General features: G+C 37.8%; 1 long non-coding RNA gene across 3 annotated transcripts; it reads right to left on the bottom strand.

Annotated features, from left to right (window-relative positions):
• Window positions 1-1,657: 1,657 nt before the first annotated feature.
• LOC136518995 (uncharacterized) lies at window positions 1,658-6,547 on the bottom strand. 3 transcript variants are annotated; one of them, XR_010774670.1, is made up of 4 exons: window positions 4,954-6,547; window positions 3,667-3,744; window positions 3,155-3,186; window positions 1,658-2,677 (listed from the first exon to the last, which is right to left on the bottom strand). It is a non-coding gene; the product is annotated as an uncharacterized lncRNA (long non-coding RNA). The 3 variants fall into 3 exon arrangements; XR_010774668.1 differs by having other exon boundaries at window positions 1,658-3,186; XR_010774669.1 differs by having other exon boundaries at window positions 1,658-3,744; window positions 4,954-5,004; window positions 5,334-6,547.
• Between the last annotated feature and the right edge of the window lie 236 nt (window positions 6,548-6,783).

The raw sequence follows: 6,783 nt of genomic DNA, 5'->3' as shown, positions 1-6,783 counted from the left end.
ATCTTGACGAGTACTTGTAGCTACTCTCATCATGTGGGGCCCGTCTCTCGTCATGGTCAGATCATGTAAAATCATTCTCCTCACGTTATCATGACTAAGGGAGACTCTCACACCACCTAGGTCTCGTTTAGATTGTGAAAAAATTTCAACCCGATGAATAGTAGCACTTTCGTCTTATTTGACAAATATTGTCCAATCGTGGACCAACTAGGCTCAAAAGATTCATCTCGTGATTTCGAACTAAACTGTGCAATTAGTTATTTTTTTTACCTACATTTAATACTCCATGCAAGCGGCTAAAAATTGATGTGACGGAGAGAGAGTGAAAAAATTTGGAATTTGGATGGCATCTAAACAAGGCCCTACTATACGAGCAAAATCATTCTCCTCACGTTATCATGACTAAGGGAGACTCTCACACCACCTACTATACGAGCAAGGCCTTCTGCAAAGAAATATGTTGTGCAGCAGCACAAACCATTCCTCACGACCCGAGCCATATGGAACAAACACACTCTCTCTCTCTCTCTTGTTTGCTGTGTAACCCTACTCCCTCAGTAATATAAGGGCAGCATGACACTCTTCTTTGAGGCTAGACTAGAAACATTGGTCTTTGTGCTAAATCCCTCACCTGATTTTTTTAGACATCGTTCTCCCTATCTCTTTCTCTCCCCCAGTTTGTAACTCCTACTATAAACGTCGAGCCCTTGTGCTCATTGAAACACTATTAAGCAAGCTTTAGCCAATGTGCCCATGAAACACTAGTAAGCAAACTAAACTTTAAACCAAGGGATTCAAATAGGTATTTATTTTTATATATTCCATTTCTTAGCAATTGTATCACACTATTAAGCATGTAGTTTCTTGTTTTGGAAACTTTCCTTAACAATAGCTATTTTCCTATACTTGACACATATATGGACCATGGTGTAGTACGTTTTTAGCTTTTCGCTACTACAATTTTGTTCTAGTCTTTGCCAAATTCTAGATCCGCCACTTAGTACACCTTGTTTTTTTCCTTAAAACTTTTAATATGAGCTTACCCAAGTGCTAAGCTAAAAGTTGTATAGTAAGAAGGTGGCATGCAAGGCGGCATTGACAATATTTAATATGGTCCCTGCTTGGAACAGAGGAATGTAAAACAGAAAAAAGAAAGAAAATACAGAAATGAGAAATGAGTGTAGGTAGAAAACAGAGGTTTGAAAAACTCGGAAATTTTATAGGAATAGGTGTTTGGAACATAGGAATATAAGAACATGTTTATTCCTCTATTCTAGACTTCTAGTGAATAAGGACTTACTCATTCCTCTATTCATTGTAGAAAAAATTTGGAAGAGCTTGAGGGTCTAATTGGGACGCTAGGAATCAGTGTAGGAATTTCACAGAGATCATGCAAGAATTTTATAGGAAAAACACAGGAACATAATTTTTTTAGCATTCCGTAAGAATCTGTCTACCTAGAAACCTGGATGTTTTAGGCCTCCCCAACAACCGGTTGTTGGAAAAACACCAAAACAACCGGATTAGCAATAAAAAAAATCTGGTTGTTTTGGCTCCATCCAATGACCGGATTTCCTTAACCTCAGATCAAAATCTGATAGGTCCAAATATTATAGACACTAATATCTAATGATCACAATTATAATCAACACTCAAACATAGATATAAATATTACACACATAATGCAAAAAAGCAAAAAAAAATTACATCAACAAAGAAATAAATTTACATCAATGTAACACTAAAATTACAATGAACAAATCAGTGTAAATATAGAAATATAAGACTGTAAATACTGTAAGGAGAATATAAACACATGAAATTGAAGACCTGTGATCTAAATCCACCAGAAAAAAAAAAAAAGAACAGCCTAACATTAGAATCTCATATGACTACAAACTGAACAAAAAAAAGACAAAGGATAGAGATAACTGCAAAATCTAAAACCAGGGTAGGCATGGGCACTTATTTGTTGGGCTTCAACATCTTGTGGAACCACTGGAGGTGCATGCTGCGGCCACACCGGAGCTCCGACGTCTCTCTCAGCGAATCAAACATTGAGTCTCTTGCAACAACAGCAAAGGTTCCAAATGATGAGCAATCAGAGGTGTACACTTTGCAACAGCAGACAGACTCACAAAAGAAACTATGAATTGAAAAAAATGGTATCTTAAGGGTACTATTGCCATACTTGTACAGGCACTCAAAAGAAACTATTGCCATACTTGTAATGGCACATATGAAGATTGAGAACTGCATAACAACTAATACATATGTCAATGGATTTAGTCTATTGACTACATGAAGAGAGCAATCAACCACAGCAATTCACATAGACATATACCATACTCTTCAGAAAAAAATCAAATACAAAAAAGATAGAAAAATACCAGACACATATTCTAAAATTAAAAAAAGTATCAACCATACAAAGGAAATCAGAAAGACAAATGGCAACATCTTCAGAAACAAAAATTCCCAAATTTTTTCTATGGAAGCTAGATATACAAGAAGAAATATGACATATACTTTACAAACGCAAAACAAATTACTTCAAAAAAGAGAAGGTGCCTTATACCCAGCTTACATGTGTGCACACACAGTGCAGTTTCGGACGGAGCCTGGGCAGGCGCCCAGGGTCACCGGGACCTAGGCCTGCCTCTGTTCTTCAGAAGTTCTACATTCAGAAAAATTTACATCCTCACATGCACAAATTTACATCTACAAAGGCAAATACTTATACTAAAAAATACACTGTAAATTTAAAAAAAAACGAGAATGTAATTCCAAGAACTAGTCACACTGAACCTAGAAACCAGAATTGGAAACCAACTAAAAGATCAAGCAACTAAAAGATCAAGCAAAAAATATCAGTGAACTTAATTTTACAAGGAAATCATGAACAAACAAATGCGAAAAAACAACCTTGAATCTGACAACAACAACATCCTAATAAATCTTCACTCATTTAAGCTAAACAAGACAAGAGAGAAAATAAATATGTACCCTGGCATACAAGAGCTTGGTTACCACAGCTGAATAACAGCAGCTGACACAAAAAACTGTAGCAAAGTCTCAATCTACAGGATAGATCATACATGATGTGTATGGAAACAATGCAACACCTGAAGAAAAGAAACACTCCAAGAGTTACCTATGTGTAGGCACGTACTCCTAAACCCGTAGCTAGCAGCGAGACCAATTGTCACATGATGTAAAAAGACAATGTAAACACATGAATTTCACAATAAAGACATATGCCAAACTCTTCAGAAAAAAACAATATTCAAATATATTCTATGGAAGCCAGATATCAGAGAGAAATATGGCACATACTTCACAAATACAAAACAAATTTATTCAAAATAAACAATATTTACCAAATATTTTGTATGGAATGAAGATAAAAGATAAAAAAATATCCCACATTAGTGCACAAATAAAGGGATTCAAAAAATAGAGGCACCTAGTATTTCTCAGTTTCTATAACAAAACATTATCTACCTACTCATTGTCCTTTCCTACTCGCATTCCACAAAAGCAACCTCAAAACACACCTCTTCAAGCTCACACTGTCTTGTAACAAAGCATCTGAAAATGACTACAAGCTCAACTAAAAAAAGAACTGCTTGAAAATGGGAAAAAAAGGTGGACAAGGAAACTTACACATATTGACACTCCACAAAATTGGGACCATGTAAGACCAACTGAATAGATGTTGCCTCATCCCCAACTTATATCAACCTGTCAAGGAAATTACACTGAATAATTTAGTGTAAATATAGTAAGAGGACATTGTAAGAACAATAAAAAGACAATGTAAAACCAAAAATATGTCACCAATTTCATCTATTGACTAGGCGAACAGAGCACAAAACCACAGCACTTGCACAAACTCAAACTATGGATCAAAAATTTCAGAGATACATGCAATTTTGAGATAAATTGTAAAAGAGAGAAGCCAAGATCGAGCTGCTGCTGGAAAGATGCTGCACAGAAAAACAATCGAACTGACAAGCAAGCTGGACGCTTTCCTATTTTCTGTAAACTGCCGAACAACAGAACAGAGACAATGAATGGAGGAGCTTTGGCCTGGAACACCTCAAAAACAAGCGACAAAAGGTCTCAAAAAGGACCAAATCAAGACGGATTGGCAAGAAATCCGAGCCACAACAGTACCAACTCACAGCGATTTAATCCAAACAAAAAGATCACAAAAAGATAGAGATTTGAGCACGAATTTAACAGAAATCCGAGAACCATAGTGAAAGGTGAAACTTTGCCAAAATCTCAAATAGGAGGTGCTCACGAGATGATTGGATAAATTGATCACCAAGATGTGTTCTCTCAAGTCATAGCACCAATATCTCTCAAGAAAATTACAGTGAACGACTAGTTGTAAATATACTGATAGGACACTAAAAAACTGTAAAAGGAAAATGTAAATGCAAAAACCAAGCTCAATCTACACGTACCCCTAGCTTGCTGCAATAACAAAACACAGCTGCAGATCAAAGCAGTCGATAGTATTGAAAGGATTCGGCTGAACTGAACAAGATCCTTCTAGCCTGACCAAGCTACAAACGACTCAAGCAACTTGCTGCTCCTATGAACTGAACCAATGCAGTTCTGCTGTTATACTGCTTCTGAAAGTTTTTCTAAAAAATTACAGGAAAAGACTGCACAGAGAGCTTCTCGAAATCACACACAAGGAACCATGAGTTAGAAAAAGGCTGCAACATCTCTTGGCATGAATGGCGAACAGGACCCTGGCCCAAGAACCGATCCGTGTAGGAATAAATTGCAGAGCACCTAAGACTACAATCTTCCAGGGATCTGAACCTAAACATTTGTACATATGACTTTTCCTGCTTCAAAAAATTAACTAATATGCTTCTTGTGCTCAACTCCACAAGCGACAAAGAAGCAAAAGAACAAAGTGATTTAACATACCTCAGAACCAATCCGGAGATGGTTTCCTTGAGAATTCCTGCCACATTCTTCCTAAACAAGGATGATGAAAGATATATAAAAGAAGAGATTCAGGATCAGACTCAATTCTTGCTTCTAATCACATCCAGTTCTCCTTTTCTAAAAAAATCACATCCAGTTCTTACTCAAAGATGTTTCAAAGACAAAAATCACATCTAGTTCCAACCTGAGTACTACTCAAAGATGTCTCAAAGAAAACAAATGATTAATGCCTTTTCTTTATTCAGTACATCTTCATCTTCAGGTTTGATGTTCCATCTTTTAGGCTTCATGTAACTAGTCAATCAGAGTAGGTACATCATTATTGCTGGAACAATACATTTTGAGAGCAAGCAACTTACTCATTCATCATCAGAAGCATGGCCATTCATAATCAATATCTGCATGGCATCCCTTAGTTGCATTAGAGGCAAATTAGCAATAAAGGTATAAAACCAAACATTTTATAGATAGTAAGGTAATTGAGGTATAAAACCAAACAATTTATAGATAGTAAGCACAAAACAGAAGCTCATTTTCACAGCAAACAGAAACACATTCATGTTTCATTTACTAAAGCTATCTCTTGTTACAAATTGAAATGACCTAAACTCCACACCATTTCCATTTTCTCTGGCATTGCCATCTCTAACAGTAGAATGGCTAGTTACATCATTTTGAGAAATGCAACAATTAGACACTACAAACACACCATAATCACAGTCTTATCAGAACTACCAAGAACAAGTATACACAATACAATCTGCAACTTCGACAGCCTGAACTGGTATACAACTCAACACGTGTACGGAAAGTTCTACAGAAAAAACAATAGATCCAGCATAAGCAAAGCTCACCATTCCTCCCCTATAACTCTACAGCCTCCCATCTATCTACCCCCAAATTTCTACACGGCCAACAAAGGACACTAAATCAACAAACAGACCTATGAACCAGATCTCCTTACAGCATAGCCACATTTGCAGAACACGGCGGCAAAGACCACGCATCCACGCTGAATCAATGCACTAACGTCAAAACCTAGGATGAGCAACGCGCATCCACAGAACACGACGACACACAGACCGCAACCATGCTAGAGCAAAACCATCGGGACATACACCGAATGAACAAGGCACATCCGCAGAACACTGTCGCGCAGATCCCGCATACCGGATGGACAAAACCTCGGCAACCAACCTCGAAAAAACAAGGTGCATCCGCAAAAAACAAGGAGACAGAGGCCGCACCGATGGATCAAAACCCCGGCAACAAACGCCGAATCAACAAGAGCAGCATCCCTAGAACATGGCGGCGTAGATCCCCCATCCCCAATGGATCAAAACCCCGGCGACAAACCCCAGATGAACAAGACATCAGCCACTGCCAGAAATCAGAGATTCAGAAGAAATGAAGACAAACCACCGCACCCAAACCACTGATGTTGACACATGTGGTGGCACACACAGATAAAATCCGCAAGCGCATGGGTATCGAAGTAGTTTTCACTCTGAGTATTATCGAGTATCATATCCACATGAAAACGTGTGTTGTCTAAACTCTAGTTTATCCTGGGAGATAGCAATCAAGGTATAAGGTATGAGTAGAGAGGATTCCTATGGTTATGACCCTATGCAAAGTAAGACTTATGATTCTAGTGTTTATTTCAAGATGTCGCTTAGACGGTAAAGCACCGCTAATAGATAACTCTACCGACACGACTACGATCCTACTAATTTAAGAATATGCTCAATTCGGTATGAACTACAAAAGATAGACGAGACTGTCACCTCCCACCGCTACCACATAACC

This window comes from Miscanthus floridulus, chromosome 17, assembly GCF_019320115.1.
Source record: "Miscanthus floridulus cultivar M001 chromosome 17, ASM1932011v1, whole genome shotgun sequence".
NCBI lineage: Eukaryota > Viridiplantae > Streptophyta > Magnoliopsida > Poales > Poaceae > Miscanthus > Miscanthus floridulus.
The sequence above is the reverse complement of the archived record's forward strand: the minus strand, read 5'-3'. Positions and strand labels throughout refer to the sequence as shown.